General features: G+C 34.4%; 1 long non-coding RNA gene, 5 other non-coding genes and 1 pseudogene across 6 annotated transcripts in view; all 7 read right to left on the bottom strand.

Annotated features, from left to right (window-relative positions):
- LOC116749403 overlaps positions 1–21,867 on the bottom strand; it is a 66,815-nt gene that overhangs the window by 16,240 nt on the left and 28,708 nt on the right. The window contains exons 4-7 of the long non-coding RNA XR_004348595.1: positions 6,999–7,075; positions 4,952–5,037; positions 2,623–2,675; positions 569–632 (exon numbers count right to left, since the gene is read on the bottom strand). This is a non-coding gene — a long non-coding RNA (uncharacterized LOC116749403). The remainder of the gene's footprint in view (positions 1–568; positions 633–2,622; positions 2,676–4,951; positions 5,038–6,998; positions 7,076–21,867) is intronic.
- Positions 134–206, bottom strand: LOC116750212. Its single transcript, XR_004348920.1, has one exon. It is a non-coding gene; the product is annotated as a small nucleolar RNA SNORD113/SNORD114 family (small nucleolar RNA).
- LOC116750196 lies at positions 1,930–2,003 on the bottom strand. Its single transcript, XR_004348912.1, has one exon. It is a non-coding gene; the product is annotated as a small nucleolar RNA SNORD113/SNORD114 family (small nucleolar RNA).
- Positions 4,206–4,280, bottom strand: LOC116750210. Its single transcript, XR_004348918.1, has one exon. It is a non-coding gene; the product is annotated as a small nucleolar RNA SNORD113/SNORD114 family (small nucleolar RNA).
- LOC116750228 lies at positions 6,319–6,393 on the bottom strand. The gene has a single exon (XR_004348933.1). It is a non-coding gene; the product is annotated as a small nucleolar RNA SNORD113/SNORD114 family (small nucleolar RNA).
- Positions 7,697–7,774, bottom strand: LOC116750225 (annotated as a pseudogene).
- On the bottom strand, positions 9,768–9,842 carry LOC116750223. Its single transcript, XR_004348930.1, has one exon. It is a non-coding gene; the product is annotated as a small nucleolar RNA SNORD113/SNORD114 family (small nucleolar RNA).

Here is a 21,867-nt window from a genome sequence, read left to right as displayed (position 1 = left end):
GATTTATTCATGCACTGATTTACTGAAAACACAATACTCAGAAACCCAAGCACAAGAACAAACTCTTGAATATTTTTAACTCTTTGAACAAGTTCATTTCCTGTACAGATAAAGAGGAATGAATCTTTTTGTAATGGACCTCAGAGTTATAGGGTTTAATCAAAGTCCTTGACTTCAGACACCCCAGGGTACTCATCATCGATCCAGGCTAAGCAATCTTTTTCTTCATTGATACCTTTGTTCATTGATCCATTCATTGAGCCACCAACAGTAATAACATCAATATCCATGAATTTAAAAAAAGCCAAGAACAAGACCCTTGAATATGACCAACATCTGTGTATAGGCTCTTTTCCCATAAACTAGATCTTTCTCAATAGATGAGATCTCTTTTTGTAGTGGCCCTCATTGAGGTATGTATGGATCAATTATCATCCTTGCTTTCTATGCTTCCCCTTCCAGCTCTCTTGCGTCTTCCTAATCTAAATAATTCAACAAACACTAATGAAAAATTCACTCCAAGATCTTTTGACTATTATTATTTTAGTTTAGTCATTAGAATCCTTACCCCCAAATGTAACAGTCAAGATCTTCCTCAAAACAGACTGATTAAAGCAGCCATGGTCTTCATTCTGTGGAGTCAAATGCCAATGTTCAAAAGAATGAACAGTCCAGAATTAGATTGATTTAAAAGGACATTAGTTGCGTGGTACTAGGTTAATCATTAAGTTGATTCAAGTGTCATTTTCATCACTGACCTGAGAACAGCACTCCTTTTTATTACTTGATTTAACTATTACTTATAAATAATATAATGAACACTGTTGAATTCATCACTCAAAAATAAGAACTATGATTATTGCTCATATCTGTCTATAGACCCCTACTCACATAGGTAAGAGCCTAGATAACCGTTTTTTAATGGTCTTAATTTGTGTAGAAATGGTTGAATTTAAAATCTGTGATTTATGGCATAGTCTCACCAAGGTCTATGCTTGACCCTACTCATATATTAATTCAATTGTTCATTGTTTTATTTATTCATTTATGGAATTATTCATGGAATACTTGATCTATGTTCAAATATACAAACACACGCACACACAAAGTGACAAACCCATGAACAACCCAGAATAGAAATGATCTTCATGTACATGTCTATATGTTCATACCTAAACTAGGAAGAGAGGATTAGTAGTATACATAAAGATTAGTCATTATTCTTGCTTCTTACTGAGCCATGTTTGCCTCCTTTTAGACTATTGACTGTGATTAGGACTTCATCTATTTACATGTAAGAATACATCAATATCTAGGAATTAACTAACATTAGATAGGAAACTTGAATAATATTTATTGTCTCCATATGTCTATTTCACTACACAGAGGTTTAAAAACTAGATGCTTTTATCATTTTTAATAAAACTCAGTGAACAGAGTTGGATTAATAATAACTCTTCTCATAAGGCACATTCTGAAGATGAGCTTTGCTCATTCTTTTTTCAATTAAATAATTATTTAATAAGCATTTATTTATGTAATTTTTCCCTTCTCTAAGTAAAAACAACCAACCAGCAAACAACCACCTACATCAAACAATAATTCTGAATCTTACATACATCTGTATACATATTCCTTCCAAAAGAAGGCAAACAGCCTTTATGTATATATTTCACTGGAATTTAGTGCTACAGAAACATATAACAATAATCCATGTTTCATTACATACTCTCATAACTGGTCCAGGCCCAGCTTCTTTTACATTTACCCATCTTTACATTTCTTCATTTATTCATGCATTGATTTACTTATGAAAATCAATCTATACCCAGAAGGTGTGGACACCTGTCATCAAGACACCTGAATATTCTGAACTTCTGCTCTACACTCATTTCCATAAGGAAAAAAAGAGAAGGCCACTTTTAAATGATGGACCTCAGAGTTACAGATGGCTTTAATCAAAAGTTTTGATTCAGACACCCTCCAATCTCATCATTGGTCCAGGCTCGGCACTCTTTTTCTTTGTTATTTATACCTTCATTTTCCCATGAGTCACAGACTCCCAAGAACAGGATCCTTGATATAACTATGATAATTGTCTCAAGACTGATTTCTGGCAGAGCTTTCAGACTAGATCTAAGGGTAGCCTTGCTTCATCTCAGTACCATCACAAAAAAAATGACGCATGATTGGGCCATGTTCATTTAATTCACCCAATTTTAAACATGTTGTAGTGAACATCCAAAAACCACAATGGTACCCTACATCTAGAACACACAGTAAGTTCCACCTTCTAAGAGCTTCCTCTAAACAATTAATAGGCTGGATCTCTAACAATATGGAAATGCTTAAACCAACTGCAGTGCAGAAATAATATGAAATAGCAAATCGTTCTGAAAATTAATTAAATGCCTTTCATTTCTTTTTAAAGTGAATCTCAGAGGTGCTGAAATGTGTTCCTTCTACTCCTTGGCCCATAACACATTCTTCACTATTGGTCCATACTTGGAGTTCTTGGATTTGGTTTTTATGTATACAGCCTTTTGTTCTCTTGAACTACCTCAGTGACCACATATGAACAAACCATACAAACAAAACACAGAAACTTTGATTGTTACTTACATTGCTCCTTACCTACAGAAGTAACAGCTAAGATCTTCATCATTGGACAACGACTGAATCCAACGTGGAGTGTTCATTCAGAAGGAAAAGGCAGATTTTTAAAAGAATGAAAAGTGTAAACTTAGATTTTTAAAATAGAAGTTAGTTCTGCATTACTAGATTAACCAGAAACATTGGTTTGCGTCACATTTTCATCAACCCATCCAACAGTGGTATCCTTTTCATCTATTGACTTAATTTTTAGTGTGAAATAAAATAATGAAGACTTCTTAAATGTTTTTATGAAGGTGTTTTAATCTATCACCCAATATAAGGACTATAACTATTATTAATATTTGTCTATACCCCTACATAATCGCAAAAAGGCCACATAATTTTTTTAATGGGGAAAACTTTTGCAAAATGTGATAAATTTAAATTCTTATTTCAAAACACAATCTGATCCCTTGGTGCCATATACTTTAACTATGTACTTATTGATTAATTTATTCACTCATTTATTTAATAATTCTAAGCATAATTTAATTATCTAGACTTTTTTTTTTTTGAAAGGAAATACAAACCGATAGAGCCATCTGCTATTCAAAACTAAATACTATTACATGCAACTTTCTCTATCAGCAATGACCAAAATGGTAGCCACTGGCCACTTATAGCTTGAAATGTGCCTAGTGTTACTAAGGAACTAAATTTTTATTTTTGGCTGTTTGAACTTAAATGTTAACAGCAAGATGTGTTTAGAGAGTGGGGTCTATGTGATCCTTCCTTAAAGATGGAGGGGCTCAGATCTTTTTTATTTAAGTGGATTTCTAGGCGATAAAACAGGATTAATCATGCTCCTTCACATATTACATATGCTCCTAACGGGCCCACAGTTTGTACTCTTTTAAATAATAGACTGAGATATGAAATTATGCTTTTACTCACTTATAATAATAGCACCAATATTGGTGAAGCCTAAGAACACTTGACAAAAGCGCTGAGAGACACTAATCTATCCATTTGATGATTACTCACAAAAACCATCAACAACATGCATTTACTTTTATAAAAATAAAAATCAATGAACACAAGAGGATTCACAATGAGTATATTCTCATGCTTAGACCTTTTGTATGTTTCAATAACTATCTAATCATTTGTATTTTATTTTTTCATTATTGATTATATTAAACTACTACTTATTAAATATGTTATATTAATATGTTTATCATGATTTGTTATATTACTATTGAATATATTTATTATTATTATTGTACAGCTATGTAAATATTCTTAAAGTAAGACATACAACCAGAAACTCACCACCAACCAAGAACAACACTGATGTTCACATATATCTATGCTCCCAAAGGAGGAGTAGCCTTGGTCTATTTTATTGAACTCAAATTTTCAGAAATGTATTAACAATCATTTTTGGTTCATAAGCTCCTTTCATAATTGGACAAGATGTAGCCCTCCTATTCATTTATTCATACATTTATTTACTTACAATAATACAATCCATATTCATAAACAACAAAAGGTCAAGAACACAATCCTTGAATATTTCTGACTTCGTAAGCACATTTCCCAAAGATGCAACGGACCTCAGAGTTACAGACTGGGTTTAATCAAAATGTTATTCAGATGCCCCACGCATACTCATCATTGATCCAGACTTGGTATTCTGTGCCTTTGTTTGATATATTTTTCTTGACTTATTCATTGATTCATTAATAATAATACAGTCAATAATGTCCATTAATTAGGAAAATAAAACCAAGATCCTTGAAGATATGAATATGTCTGTGAACATTCACTTCCTACAGAGCTAGAGAAGTAGCTCTCTTTGTGCAATGCAGCCCAGCATTGAAAATAGGAGTGAATCCATTTCGTTGCATCATATCAGTTCCATATTAGCCATTCGTCCATGCTTGGACCTCTTTCACTTAACATCCATATTTTAAAGATGAACAATGAACTTCCATTTTATACCACAACTAAGAAAAATGCAAAATTTTCCATTTTTGTATATTCTCCTCCTCAGTGGGTTCATGGTCTATAACAATACCAATGGAGAAGTTTATATCCGCTGTGGTAAAAAAATTAAATGGAATATTAAAATTTTCTGAAAATGAGTGAAATGCCTTTCATCTTATTGTCCTAATAAATTCAGTCATGCTGAAATATTGAAATGGAGTAATCATAATTCTGAATTCCTAACACACTTTAACCGTTGGTCATCCACCTTGAATTGTTTGTGTATGTAGCCATTTATTCCTTCAAAACATCTCAGTGGATACCCATGACCAAGGCCCCCAAGTAGAACAAGAACTTTATTACTTACATAGATCTCTTCTCTCTTTATCCAAAGAGGTAAAACTCAAGATCTTTGCCATGGGCTAATAATCAAATATGGTAGAGTTGTTCATTCTGAGCAGTAAAAAGCAAATTTTAAAAAGAATCAATCTACAATTACCCATTTTTAAACATCAATAATCAGGTAACAATAATCCTTGGTTTGCATTCTATTCTCAACATTTGGAAAGAGAGAGCTCTACTTTATATTTATTAACTTGTGTAATTTTTAATTTTAAATAATACAATGAACACCACTGGGTCTAGCAGTAAACAGAAGAAAAATAATTATAATTATTAAGAATATGTCTCTCTACTTACTACCCACGAAGAGCCAAGATCATCTTTTTTATTGAACTTTATTTGTGTGGCATTGGATACATGGGAGATTCAACTCATGGCACAATCTCACCAATGGTCCAAGCTTTACCCTACTTAATATATTTATTAATTCACTCACTAATTCCTTTATTTAATTACTCATGGAATAATAAGACCATCCCTTTATTTTTCTAAAAGAATTCCAAAAAGCTTAAATAATCATCAAAACAGAACTGAAACACTATTATTTACAAATGTCTATGTACACCATTGGAAAGGCCTATGACTCTTTATCTTCCTGTGGACATCAGTTGTGTAAAACATGATGAATCGCAATCTTTACATCCAATTGCATGCTTTCCATTGAGGTAATATTGACTGACTTTTTTGAAAAATTGATTGAGATACAAATGTATACATTTGTTCACTTATAATTAAACTTCAATATCTGTGACCCACCCACACTGGATAAGTACCTTGAATAATATTTACATTTGTCCTAATGTCATTACCCAAAAGAATAGCAAACTGGTTCCTTTAAAAGTTTGTTTGTATGCAACATAAAATTGCATAAAAAGATTGAATTAATCACAAATGTGGCTGAATAAAAGAGTTTCATCATCATTCAATGCTTTCCCTCCCAATTACACAGTTTATTCAATCAACTATTTATGTAAATGTATTTCTCTTTCCTTAATAAAATGATTGATTGGCAACTCGCCTCCACACAAAACAAAAACATTGAGTTTTGTGTGCAAATGACCATATGCTCCTTACAAAAATGATAAGAGCCTTGATTATTAATTTACTGGGACTAAAAATCTCAAAATTGTTTTCGTAATTATCAAAGTTTCATTGCATGCCTTAAAAAGTAGTACACATATATCTCTCTTATTCCTCATTCACTGATATATTTCTTTATTCATAGGCTAAATTTATTCTAATAATGCTATTCATACCCCAAACCAAAAAGCCTGAGAATAAGGTGTTGTACGCTCATTTCCCACAAAGAGAATAATGAGATGTCTCTTCGTTATGGACCTCAGAGTTGCAGATGGGCTTAATCAAAATTCTTGTTTCACAAACCCCATGAGATTCATCACTGGTACTTGCTAGAAAATTTTTTTCATTTATTGATTAATTTTCTGATGCACAAATAATACAATCACAAAATTCCAAAAACAAGATCCTTGAATTTTAGGCTCTCACCCTATAGAGCTAATAAACGACATTTCTTCTATAATGGAACTCAAACCTGCACATGTGGATGGATCAACATCCCGGCTTTGTATCAAACCCACATTCAGCATTGCTTCCTGCATGGCCCTCTTTTATTTAATTCATCTGTATGTCAAAGATGGTCCCATAAAAAATAATGAAACCACCATCTGAATCACCTCTGGGCTGCCCACAAAGAGTTATCAGCCCCTCTACCCATATGCAAATGGTGAAATCAACCATGGTAGAAAATAGAAAATAATATTAAACAGCTAGGAGAATAAATTAAATAATTTCTATCTGCTTTTAAAATGACCTCAGTTGTGCTGATTTAGATTAAACATAATTTGGGGTTTGTAACACATTCCCATCATTGGTCCATACTTGAAGTGTTTTATATATTTCATGTATGTCGTACATAATTATTACTTTGGAATTCTTCAGCTAACACTCATGAATAAACTATTCAAACAAAGAATGTGAACCAAGGGACTTACTTATATTAGACTTTATGCTCCTTGCTTGCGACAACAATTCTTTATTAAATGATTAAATCAGCTGTCCTGTGTTCACTCTGGGGAGGAAGAAAGCAGATTTAGACTAGATTTCAATTTTTAAATTATTGTTAGCCAGGCAGAACTAGATAACAATAAACTTTGGCTCAAAAATGTAATTTTTTTACTAATCCAGTATTGAATTCTTAGTTATGAATAATATAATAAACATTATTAACTCCACCACTTAGTCCAAGATTAAGATCTGTAATGATTACAGATATCCACGAATATAAACATCTGTTAAGTACATGGTGATTTAATAGATTTTTGACTGATGCAAACGCTTTTCCTTTTCCTAATTAAAAAATAGCAAACTACCAAAACTCAAAACATTGCCTCCTGACCACAGATACTCATATGCTCCATGTGAAAGAGGATTGCAGATTAAACCTGTTCATTCTACTTCAGAACTGTATCAATATTAATACTTAATTTATCGCACTCTACTGATTGCTCCATGAGCAGATCTCTTCGTTTTTCAGATGTACATTTCTTTCTTTATTCACGCACTGATTCACTTGCAATAATACAATCCATATCCATGAGCCACAAAAGCCCAGGAACAAGTTTATTGCCTTTTCCTAACTTCTCCTACTAGTTAATGTCTACAGAGAATATTTACTAGTTCTCTTTCCATAGTGGACCTCAAAGTTACACAGAGCGCTTAATCAAAGTTATTGACTCAGATAACTCCACCAACACCCATCATCGACCCAGGCATGTCCTTCTATTTCTTCATCCACTTATGCCTTCTTGAACTGATTCACTCGTTCATGAATTCACGAATAATTATACAATCAATTACCTTCGGTGACGCAAAACTAAGAACAAAAGCCTTAAATACAACCAAGTTCTGTTCGTTGCCCCTGTTCATGTAGAGTGAATAGACTCAGTCACTTTTCACCGTGAGGCTCTGTTTTACATGTAGGGGTTAATCAACATGTTTGCTTCATATCAATCCTTTACTTAAGATTAGTGCCCACCTGCTACTCTTTCACTTGATTCGTCCTTACGTTAAAGCTAGTGTAATCAACAACCACAGACCTATCATCTTAGCCCACAACTGACAAAAATGACATCTGCCATCTTCCAAAGTACTCCAGCCTCAAAGAGTTAACAACTGAGATCTTAATCAATGAAGAAATGGATTCAGCAAATGCGGCAAGAATATTAAGTAGGAAGTTAAACTGCTCTGAAAATATGTGAAATGCCCTCCATCACTTTAGTAACGGTCCTTAGTTGGGCCGAGTCAAATTAATCATAAATGTTAGTTTATGACACATTCCAATCATGGGCTGGTAATTGGCATTCCTTAATTTCATGTACTATTTAACTATTTATTTTATTGAAATAATTTAGTGGGATCCCATTAATAACCCCCATTGGAGCTTAGAACACCAACATTGATGTTTCCTTATTTCGGTCTTTAAGCTCCTTAGTCTCAGAAGGAAGGGTCTTCACCTTTAGAGAATGATTAAATCAGATGTGTGGTGTTCATTCTATAAAGAAAAATAAGAGCCTATTATCAAAAACTAGAGAGTTAGCTTTTTTCAAATTGCTATAACACATTCTCATCATTTTCCTAAGAATGGGACTCTTTTATTTACTTACTTAAATTTTACTATTAAATTATATGAATACCACCGAATTCATTGTTCAACACAAAATTAAAACTACAATTACAGATATCTGACTTTACCTGCTACTTACATAGGAAGAGCCAAGATCATCTTATTGGACTTCTGCAGAATTGGACATATTTAATATGTTTCATGGTACAATCTCACCGATCCTCCACTATATGGACTTATGGATTCATTCACCTACTGATTTATTTTATTTTTCAGGGAATAATATTATCATGTCTTTAGTTTTCTAAAGAAAACTCAAAATGTTTAGACACTAACCCAGAATCAAATTACTGGAACTTGGAAAAGTTCAGGTGTACCTCTCAAAGAATAGAAGAGCTTAGAATTTTTCCTAGAATATCTGACTCAGAAAACAAGATGAGTCAGTATCCTGATATCAGAACATGTGTTCTGATGAATTGGTCTGTGGTTTGCTGACTTCCTAAAAATAGATTAAGATATAAAATTATACCTTCTTTCTCTTATACAAACATATCAGTATCTGTGATCTTATCCACTAGACAAGAACACTGAACAAAATTTATGTCTATCTATGGTCATTGCCACTGAGAATAACAGACTTGCTTCTTTTTTTAAACAAAAATCAATAAAAAAAGGATTGGATTAATTAGAAGTGTTGTCTTACAAAACATTCTCATCAGTGGTCTCTGGCTCTCAATTACGTGGTTATTTAAACAAGTATTTATACAAGTAGATGCATTTGCATTTCCTTAATACCACAACCAGTCAGCAACCCACCACCACCACAGAACAAAAACTGTTATATACAAATGACCATACATATACCACTTTCCAGAGCAGTAACAGTCTCTACTATTAATGTATAGTAAAGAGTCAGAGTCTCAGCTAGATTTTAATAACAATCCATGTTTCGTTACATTCCTTAATAACAGGGACATGACTTATTATATTTTTAAATTCATTGATACATTTCACTTATTTATGGCTCAACTTTATAATAAAAATACAATCCATCCCCAAGAACCACAAAAGTACAAACACAAGGTACCATGTGCTCATTTCCCACAGAGGCAATAATTTAACCATGTGCCTCTTTGCAACGGACCTCAGAATTGCATATGGGTTTAATCAAAACTCCTGTTTCAGATACCCCATGGAACTCATCATCGATCCAGACACGTTGTTCTTTCTGTATTTACTTATTAATTGATCCATGAATAACAATACAATCATAAAAATCCAGGAACAAAATCTCCTTTTATAATGGACCTCAGAGAACATGTGTGATCAATCAACATCCATGCTTCATACCAAATCCACATTCACCATTGGTCCATCTGGGTGTTACTTTTATCTAGTTTGCCCATGTTTTAATGATGGTTCAATGAAAAGTGATGAAAGCACCATCTTTAATCACTTCTCAAACACAGAGTCTTCCATGGGCTTGTGGGTTGCCACACAGTTACCAGCCAGTGCTATACCGATATGGAAATGTTTAAGTCATTTGTGGAGGAACATAAAATGTAATATTAAGTAGTTCTAAAAATGAATGAAACGACTACTGAATTCGACTGCTGAGTTAGACTAAACATAATTTTTGATTCATAACATATTTCCATCACTGGTTCATATTTGGGATTTTTATTTCCTTTATACACATTTATTCTTTTGAAATACCACTAAATATTTGTGAACAAATCATCCTACCCAAGGATAGGAACTTCAATTCTTACTTACTTATTTTTCTCTAGGTTCTTAACTCACAGAGCTAACTGCCAAGATTTTGCTTCTTAGAAAATGAATAAGTGTGCTGTCCTGTTGTCATTCTGTGGAGGAAGAAGGAGAATTAAACTAGAATTTAAGCATATTTTAGTTACTTGGAGCTAAGTAGTTATAAACTTTGGTCCTTTTTAATTAATCCAGTATGCGACTTTTACTTTTAGATACTTTTAGTTATAGTCACTGTTGAATTCACACATAAGAATAAGAAAGATATTTATCAAAAATATCTTTATAGGGGGCTTCCCTGGTGGTGCAGTTGTTGAGAGTCCGCCTGCCGATGTAGGGGACATGGGTTCTTGCCCCGGTCCGGAAAGATCCCACATGCCATGGAGCAGCTGGGCCCGTGAGCCATGGACGCTGGGCCTGCGCGTCCGGAGCCTGTGCTCCACAACGGGAGAGGCCACAACAGTGAGAGGCCCGCGTATCGCAAAAAAAAAAAAAATATATATATATATATATATATATATATATATCTTTATAGTTTAACAGTTTTAACAGAATAAAAGATAATTTTAATGGATGCTACTTTTGCAGAATTAGGTACATTTAAATCTTTATTTGGGTACCTTTAAATGCAATAAGGGGTTAATATCTAACATATATAAACAGCTCATACAACTCAACATAAAAAAAAAAATTAAAAATGAGCAGAAGAACTGAATAAGCATTCTTCCAAAGAGGAAAAGCAGGCACATGAGAAGATACTCAACATCGCTAATCATCAGGGAAATGCAAATCAAAACCACAGTGAGATATCACCTCACACCTGTCAGAATGGCCATGATGAAACATAACACAAATAACAAATGTTGGCAAGGATGTGGAGAAAAGGAAACCCTCATATACTGTTGGTAGGAATGCAAAACATGGAAAACAGTATGGAGGTTTCTCAGAAACCTAAAAATAGAACTATCATATAATCCAGCAATTCCACTCCTGGGTATATATTCAGGAAAAAACCCACTAATTTGAAAAGATACATGCACCCCAATGTTCACAGCAGCATTATTTACAATTGCTAAGATATGGAAGAAACCTAAGTGTCCATGAACAGATGAATGGATAAAGAAGATGTGGGGTGTGTGTGTGTGTAATGGAATACTACTCAGCCATAAAAAAGAATGAAATGATGCCATTTGCAGCAACATGGATGGACCTAGAGATTATCATATTGATATTAAGTGAAGTCAGACAGAGAAAGTATGAACCTAACAAATACAACAAACTAGTGAATATAACGAAAAAGAAGCAGACTAGCAGATACAGAGAACAAACTAGTGGTTATCAGTGGGGAGAGAAAAGGGAGAGGGGAAATATAGGGGTAAGGAATTATGAGGTACAAACTATTAGGTATAAAATAAGCTACAAGGATGTGTTGTATAACACGGGGAATATAGTCAATAGTTTATAATAACTATAAATGGAGTATATAACCTTTAAAAATTGTGAATCACTATATTGTACCCCTGTAATTTATATATTATATATCAACTGTACTTCAGTTTAAAAAAAACAGAAAAGGAAAGAACCCATAATCTCATTTTTTAAAATTCCTATTTCACATTCTCAGTGATGACTCTGCTTGATTCAATTTTATATGTTCATTTATTTATTTACTTAACTACTCATGGAATGATTAAATTATATGCTTATTATATGAAGAAAGTCAAAATGGTAAACCAGCCAGTAATCCAGAACAGAAATATTATTATATGCAATGAATTATATGTCCCTTATCAAAAATGGGAGTAGGCTAGGAATTTTTTCTTTCTATAAACATCAGTAGCAAAAACCCAAACTAATAATTATCATTGTCTCATAAAACATGGTCTTCCAATGATCTGTGCTTTCTCTTATTTTAAACAATTAAGATAGGATTTTATTTATGCATTCAATTATAATAATACATCAATATCTATGAATGCAAAGACACTAGGAATAAATCCTGAATGATACAAACATCTGTCTATCCACTTGTTAGTCACAGACATAACTGACTAGATCATGTTTGGGCTGTTAATAAAATTTAGAGAACACAATCTGTTCAATCCTAATGTTTTTTATATGACCTGTCATCAACATATGTCCATAACTGCTTCTCATTCAATGAGCTTCTCGTTCATTTATGTTAACGTCTCCTGTTTCAAAAACACCAAAAAAACAAAAAAATGGATGCAGCAAAAACAGTACTTGGAGGGCAATTTATAGCATTGAATGCATACATTAGAAAAGAAGACCTAAGTGTTTGCTGGCAGATGAGTGGATAAAGAAATTCTGGTATATATATACAGTGTAATATTTTTCAGCCTTAAAGGAGGACATCCTGTCTTTTGCAACAACATGGATGAACATGGAGGACATTATGCTAAGTGAAATAAGCCAGATACAGAAAGAAAAATGCTGAATGATCTGACACATGGAATCTAAAAAAAGGTGAATTCATAGAATCAGAGACTAGACTAGTGGTTACCAGAAGCAGGGAGGTAGAGGAAATACAAAGATGTTGGTCTAAGGTACAAATCTGCTATTATGTAAGGTAGGTAAGTTCCAGAAATCTAATGTACAGCATGGTGACCATAGTTAATAAATATATTGTATACTGGAAATTTGTTAAGAGAGTAGTTTCAGATGCTCTTATCACAAAAACAAAAAAGCAAAATATAAAAGCGTGTGAGATGAATATGTTAATTAGCTTGTCTGTGGTAATTATTTCTCTCTATACATATGTACATCAAAACATCATGTTGTACATCTTAAATATATACAATTTTTATTTAAAGAAAAAAAAATATGCAAAATCAGTAATCTAAGTTTCTGCCTTATAAAACTAGGAAAAGAACAAACTAAATCCAGACTAAGCAGAAAAAAAGACATAATAAAAATTAAAGCAGAATCAATGAAATTGAAAACAGAGAATCAACAGAGAAAAATCAATGAAACGAAAATCTATTTATTTTAAAAGATCAATAAAAACAGTAAGCTACTAGCCAGGCTAAGAAAAAAAATGAGAGGACACAAATTACTATTATAGAAAGTCTAAGGAGAAAGCACTACAGATCCCTGGGACATTAGAAGAATAGTCACAGAATGCTGTGAAATCTATGCCCACAAATTTGATAACCTAGATGAAATAGCCTAGTTCCTAAAAAGACACAATTTGCTAAAACCCAAACAAGAAGAAATAGACAATATAAATAGGCCTACATCCATTAAAGAAATAGATCTATAATTAATAACCTTCCAAAACAGACAGAACCACACCCAGGTGGGTTCTCTGGTGAATTTTACCAAATATTTAAGGAAAAAATTATAACAGTTCTCTTAAAGCCTTTTTTATGTATTTATTTATTTAACATCTTTATTGGAGTATAATTGCTTTTCAATGCTGTGTTAGTTTCTGCTGTATAACAAAGTGAATCAGTTATACATATACATATGTCCCCATATCTCTTCCCTCTTGCATTTCCTTCCCTCCTACCCTTCCTATCCCACCCCTCTAGGTGGTCACAAAGCACCTAGCTGATCTCCCTGTGCTATGTGGCTGCTTCCCACTAGCTATCTATTTTACATTTGGTAGTGTATATATGTCCATGCCACTCTCTCACTTTGTCCCAGCTTACCCTTCCCCCTCCCCATAACCTCAAGTCCATGATCTAGTAGGTCTGTGTCTTTATTCCTGTCTTACCCGTAGGGTCTTCATGACCATTTTTTTTCTTTTTTTCTTAGATTCCATATATATGTGTTAGCATACGGTATTTGTTTTTCTCTTTCTGACTTACTTCACTCTGTATGACAGACTCTAGGTCCATTCACCTCACTACAAATAACTCAATTTCATTTCTTTTGATGGCTGAGTAATATTCCATTGTATATATGTGCCACATCTTCCTTATCCATTCTTCTGTTGATGGACACTTAGGTTGCTTCCATGTCCTGGCTATTGTAAATAGAGCTACAGTGAACATTTTGGTATATGACTCTTTTTGAATTATGGTTTTCTCAGGGTATATGCCCAGTAATGGGATTGCTGAGTCGTATGGTAGTTCTATTTTTAGTTTTTTAAGGAACCTCCATACTGTTCTCCATAGTGGCTGTATCAATTTACATTCCCACCAACAGTGCAAGAGGGTTCCCTTTTCTCCACACCCTCTCCAGCATTTATTGTTTGTAGATTTTTTGATGATGGCCATTCTGACCGGTGTGAGATGATATCTTGTAGTTTTGATTTGCATTTCTCTAATGATTAATGATGTTAAGCATTCTTTCATGTGTTTGTTGGCAATGTGTATATCTTCTTTGGAGAAATGTCTATTTAGCTCTTCTGCCCAGTTTTGGATTGGGTTGTTTGTTTTCTTGATATTGAGCTGCATGACCTGCTTATAAATTTTGGAGATTAATCCTTTGTCAGTTGCTTCCTTTGCAAATATTTTCTCCCTTTCTGAGGGTTGTCTTTTCGTCTTGTTTATGGTTTCATTTGCTGTGCAAAAGCTTTTAAGTTTCATTAGGTCCCATTTGTTTATTTTTGTTTTTATTTCCATTTCTCTAGGAGGTGGGTCAAAAAGGATCTTGCTGTGATTTATGTCATAGAGTGTTCTGCCTATGTTTTCCTCTAAGAGTTTGATGGTGTCTGGCCTTACATTTAGGTCTTTAATCCATTTTGAGTTTATTTTTGTGTATGGTGTTAGGGAGTGTTCTAATTTCATGCTTTTACATGTAGTTGTCCAGTTTTCCCAGCACCACTTATTGAAGAGGCTGTCTTTTCTCCACTGTATATTCTTGCATCCGTTGTCATAGATTAGTTGACCATGTGTGTGTGGGTTTATCTCTGGGCTTCCTATCCTGTACCATTGATCTATATTTCTGTTTCTGTGACAGTACCATACTACCTTTTTGTGTGTGTGTGTGGTATGTGGGCCTCTCACTGCTGTGGCCTCTCCCATTGCGGAGCACAGGCTCTGGATGTGCAGGCTCAGCGGCCATGGCTCATGGGTCCAGCTGCTCCACGGCATGTGGGATCTTCCTGGACTGGGGCACGAACCCGTGTCCCCTGCATTCGCAGGCGGACCCTCAACCACTGTGCCACCAGGGAAGCCTATACTGTCTTGATTACTGTAGCTTTGTAGTATAGTCTGAAGTCAGGGAGCCTGATTCCTCCAGCCCCGTTTTTCTTTCTCAAGATTGCTTTGGCTATTGGGGTCTTTTGTGTTTCCATAAAAATTGTGAAATTTTTTGTTCTAGTTCTGTGAAAAATGCCAGTGGTAGTTTGATAGGGATAGCACTGAATCTGTAGATTGTTAAAGCCTTTTTAAGAAGATACAAGCTGAGAAGACACTTCATAACCCATTCTATGAAGCCAGCATTACCCTAATAAAAATTACAAAAAAACTACAGAAAAATATCTCTCATGAACATAGGTGTAAAAATCCTCAACAAAATATTAGCAAATGTATAAAAAGAAATACAATATGATCAACTGGACTTTATCCCACTATGCAAGGCTTGTTCAGTATTCAAAAGTCAATTAGTGTAATCTATCACATCAAAAGGCTAAAGGAGAATACTCACATGATCATATCAATAGATGCAGAAAAAGCATCTGATAAAATACAACAGCAATTCATGAGGAAAAAAAACTCTCAGTAAACTAGGAATACAGAGGAATTTCCTCAACTTGAGAAAGAATATTTACAAAAAAACCTGTAGATAATATCATACCTAATGATGTAAAATTTGAAGCTTTCCCACCAATATCAGTATCAATGCAAGGATGTTCCCTCTCAACACTTCTTTTCAACATTGTACTGGAAGTTATAGCTAACATAACAAGAGAATAAAAGGAAATAAAAAGTATACTATTAGTGAAAAAATAAATAAAACTATCTTTATTAACAGATGAAATGGTCATCTATATAGAAAATACAAAAAAGAAAATACAAATATAGAAAATACAAAAGAACTAACCAAAAAACTCCTGGAACTCATAAGCAAATATAGCGAGGCTGCAAGATACAAGGTAAATAAATAAAAGTCAATCACTTTCCTATATAATAGCAATGAACATGGGAATTTGAAATTAAAAACATAATATTATTTACATTGGCACCCAAAAAATGAAATACTTAGGTATAAAACTGAAAAAATATGTATAAATACTATATGAGGAAAACTATAAAACTCAGATGAAAATAATCAAAGAAGAACTAAATAAATTGAAACATATTCCATGTTCATTGATAGGAAGAGTCAATATTGTCTAAACGTCACTTCTTTCCAACTTGATCTATAGATTCAAGGCAATTCCAATCAAAATCCCAGCAAGTTGTTTTGTGGATATAGACACAGTGATCCTAAAGTTTATATGGATAGGCAAAAAAAAAAAAAAAAAAAAACCCAGAATAGCCAACGCAATATGGAGAAACAAAGTTGGAGGTATGGCAGTATCTGACTTCAAGACTTACTATAAAGCTAGAATAACCAAGACTGTGGTATTGGTAAAAGAATTCACAAACTGATCCATGGAACAGAATAGAGCCCAGAAATAAGGCCCACATAAATATGGGCAACTGATTTTTGACAAAGGAACACTTTTCAATTGTGGTGCTGGAACAACAGGACATCCACATTTTAAAAAAGAAAGAAAGAAATCTAGACAGAGACCTTACACTCTTCCCCAAAATTAACTCAAAATGGATCACAGACCTAAATGAAAATGTAAAACAATAAAACCCCTAGAAGATAACCTAAGAGAAAATCTAGCTGACGTTGTGTTCAGTGATGACTTTTTTTTTTAACATCTTTATTGGAGTACAATTGCTTTACAATGGCGTGTTAGTTTCTGCTTTATAACAAAGTGAATCAGTTATACATACACATATGTTCCCATATCTCTTCCCTCTGTGTCTCCCTCCCTCCCACTCTCCTTATCCCACCCCTGTAGGTGGTCACAAAGCACGGAGCTGATCTCCCTGTGCTATGCGGCTGCTTCCCACTAGCTATCTATTTTTACGTTTGGTAGTGTATATATGTCCATGCCACTCTCTCACTTTGTCCCAGCTTACCCTTCCCCCTCCCCATAACCTCACGTCCATGATCTAGTAGGTCCTGTGCCTTTATTCCCATCTTACCCCTAGGTTCTTCATGACCTTTTTTTTTTCTTAGATTCCATATATATGTGTTAGCATACGGTATTTGTTTTTCTCTTTCTGACTTACTTCACTCTGTATGACAGACTCTAGGTCCATCCACCTCACTGCAAATAACTCAATTTTGTTTCTTTTGATGGCTGAGTAATATTCCATTGTATATATGTGCCACATCTTATTTATCCATTCATCCGATGATGGACACTTAGGTTGTTTCCATCTAAGGGCTATTGTAAATACAGCTGCAATGAACATTTTGGTACATGACTCTTTTTGAATTATGGTTTTCTCAGGGTATATGCCCATTAGTGGTATTGCTGGGTCGTATGGTAGTTCTATTTTTAGTTTTTTAAGGAACCTCCATACTGTTCTTCATAGTGGCTGTATCAATATACATTCTCACCAACAGTGCAAGAGTGTTCCCTTTTCTCCACATCCTCTCCAGCATTCATTGTTTCTAGATTTTTTGATGATGGCCATTCTGACTGGTGTGAGATGATATCTCACTGTAGTTTTGATTTGCATTGCTCTAATGATTAATGATGTTGAGCATTCTTTCGTGTGTTTGTTGGCAATGTGTATATCTTCTTTGGAGAAATGTCTGTTTAGGTCTTCTGCCCATTTTGGGATTGGGTTGTTTGTTTTTTTGTTATTGAGCTGAATGAGCTGCTTGTAAATTTTGGAGATTAATCCTTTGTCAGTTGCTTCATTTGCAAATATTTTCTCCCATTCTGAGGGTTGTCTTTTGGTTTTGTTTATGGTTTCCTTTGCTGTGCAAAAGCTTATAAGTTTCATTAGGTCCCATTTGTATATTTTTGGTTTTATTTCCATTTTGATGTAAAATGATGACTTTTTAAATACAACACCAAAGATATATGTGAAACAATTGATAAGTTGGACTTCACTAAAATGAAAAGTTTTGGCTCTGCAAAGAAAGTTTCAAAAGAACAAAATACAAGCCACAGATTGGGGGAAAAAATATTTGCAAGACATGTCTGATAAATGACTATTATCCAAAACACACAAAGAATCCTTAAAGTCAACAATAAGAAAACAAACAACTTGGGACTTCCCTGGTGGTGCAGTGCTTAAGAATCTGCCTGCCAACGCAGGAGACACAGGTTCGAGCCCTGGCCCAGGAAGATCTCACATGCCACAGAGCAACTAAGCCCGTGTGCCACAACTACTGAGCCTGCGCTCTAGAGCCCACAGGCCACAACTACTGAGCCTGTGTGCCACAACTACTGAAACCCACACACCTAGAGCCCGTGCTCTGCAACAAGAGAAGCCACCACAATGAGAAGCCCATGCACTGCAACGAAGAGTAGCCCCTGCTTGCTGCAAGTAGAGAAAGCCCATGCGCAGCAACAAAGACCAACAGAGCCAGAAATAAATAAATAAAATTAAGGGGAAAAAAGAAAGTAAAGAACTTCATTAAAAAATGAGTAAAAGAAGCCACTTCGATAGCCTCATCCATGAGAGGGCAGAGAGCAGAAGCAAGAAGAACTACAATCCTGCAGCCTGTGGAACAAAATCCACATTCACAGGAGGATAGACAAGATGAAAAGGCAGAGGACTATGCACCAGATGAAGGAACAAGATAAAACCCCAGAAAAGCAACTAAATGAATGGAGATAGGCAATCTTCCAGAAAAAGAATTCAGAATAATGATAGTGAAGATGATCCAGGACCTCGGAAAAAGAATGGAGGCAAAGATCGAGAAGGTGCAAGAAATGTTTAACAAAGACCTAGAAGAATTAAAGAACAAACAAACAGAGATGAACAATACAATAACTGAAATGAAAAGTACACTAGAAGGAATCAATAGCAGAATAACTGAGGCAGAAGAACAGATAAGTGACCTGGAAGACAGAATGGTGGAATTCACTGCTATGGAACAGAATAAAGAAAAAAGAATGAAAAGAAATGAAGACAGCCTAAGAGACCTCCGGGAAAACATTAAACACAACAACATTCGCATTATAGGGGTGCCAGAAGGAGAAGAGAGAGAGAAAGGACCAGAAAAAATAGTTGAAGAGATTATAGTCAAAAACTTCCATAACATGGGAAAGGAAATAGCCACCCAAGTCCAGGAAGCACAGTGAGTCCCATACAGGATAAACCCAAGGAGAAACATGCCGAGACACATAGTAATCAAATTGGCAAAAATTAAAGACAAAGAAAAATTATTGAAAGCAGCAAGGGAAAAACGACAAACATACAGGGGAACTCCCATAAGGTTAACAGCTGATTTCTCATTAGAAACTCTACAAGCCAGAAGGGAGAGGCATGATAAACATAAAGTGATGAAAGGGAAGAATCTACAACCAAGATTACTCTACCTGGCAAGGATCTCATTCAGATTCAATGGAGAAATCAAAAGCTTTACAGACAAGTAAAAGCTAAGAGAATTCAGCACCACCAAACCAGCTCTACAACAAATGCTAAAGGAACTTCTCTAAGTGGGAAACACAGAGAAGAAAAGGACCTACTAAAACAAACCACAACAATTAAGAAAATGGTCACAGGAACATACATATCGATAATTACCTTAAATGTGAATGGATTAAATGCTCCAACCAAAAGACATAGACTGGCTGAATCGATACAAAAACAAGACCCATATATATGCTGTCTACAAGAGACCCACTTCAGATCTAGGGACACATACAGACTGAAAGTGAAGGGATGAAAAAGGATATTCCATGCAAATGGAAATCAAAAGAAAGCTGGAGTAGCAATACTCATATCAGACAAAATAGACTTTAAAATAGAGAATGTTACAAGAGACAAGGAAGGACACTACATAATGATCAATGGATCAATCCAAGAAGAAGATATAACAATTATAAATATATATGCACCCAACATAGGAGCACTTCAATACATAAGGCAACTGCTAACAGCTATAAAAGAGGAAATCGACAGTAACACAATAATAGTGGGGGACTTGTACACTTCACTTACACCAATGGACCGATCATTCAAAATGAAAATAAATAAGGAAACAGAAGCTTTAAATGACACAATAGACCAGATAGATTTAATTGATATTTATAGGACATTCCATCCAAAAACAGCAGATAACACTTTCTTCTCAAGTGTGCATGAAACATTCTCCAGGATAGATCACATCTTGGGTCACAAATCAAGCCTCAGTAAATTTTAAAAAATTGAAATCATATCAAGCATCTTTTCTGACCACAACACAATGAGATTAAAAGGAATTACAGGGAAAAAACCTAAAAAACACAAACACATGGAGGCTAAACAATACATTACTAAATAACCAAGAGATCAGTGAAGAAATCAAAGAGGAAATCAGAAAATACCTAGAGACAAATGACAATGAAAACACAACGATCCAAAACCTATGGGATGCAGCAAAAGCTGTTCTATGAGGGAAGTTTATAGCTATACAAGCCTACCTCAAGAAACAAGAAAAATCTCAAATAAACAATCTAACCTTACACCTAAAGAAACTAGAGAAAGAAGAAAAAACAGAACCCAAACTTAGCAGAAGGAAAGAAGTCATAAAGTTCAGAGCAGAAATAAATGAAATAGAAACAAAGAAAACAATAGCAAAGATCAATAAAACTAAAAGCTGTTTCTTTGAGAAGATAAACAAAATTGATAAACCATTAGCCAGACTCATCAAGAATAAGAGGGAGAGGACTCAAATCAATAAAGTTAGAAATGAAAAAGGAAAAGTTACAACAGACACTGCAGAAATACAAAGCATCCTAAGAGACTACTACAATCAACTCTATGCCAAAAAAATGGACAACCTGGAAGAAATGGACAAATTCTTAGAAAGGTATAACCTCCAAAGACTGAACCAGGAAGAAATAGAAAATATGAACAGACCAATCACAAGTAATGAAATTGAAATTGTGATTAAAAATCTTCCAACAAATAAAAGTACAGGACCAGACGACTTCACAGGTGAATTCTATCAAACATTTAGAGAAGTGCTAACACCAATCCTTTTCAAACTCTTCCAAAAAATTGCAGAGGAAGGAACACTCTCAAATTCATTCTATGAGGCCATCATCACCCTGATACCAAAACCAGACAAAGATACTACAAAAAAAGAAAATTACAGACCAATATCACTGATGAATATAGATGCAAATATCCTCAACAAAATACTAGCAAACAGAATCCAACAACACATTAAAAGGATCATACACCATGAACAAGGGAGATTTATCCCAGGGATGCAAGGATTCTTCAATATATGCAAATCAATCAATGTGATACACCATATTACAA

This window comes from Phocoena sinus, chromosome 2 (genome assembly GCF_008692025.1).
Source record: "Phocoena sinus isolate mPhoSin1 chromosome 2, mPhoSin1.pri, whole genome shotgun sequence".
Lineage (NCBI taxonomy): Eukaryota > Metazoa > Chordata > Mammalia > Artiodactyla > Phocoenidae > Phocoena > Phocoena sinus.
Note: the sequence above shows the minus strand (reverse complement) of the source record. Positions and strands in the feature narration are given on the sequence as shown.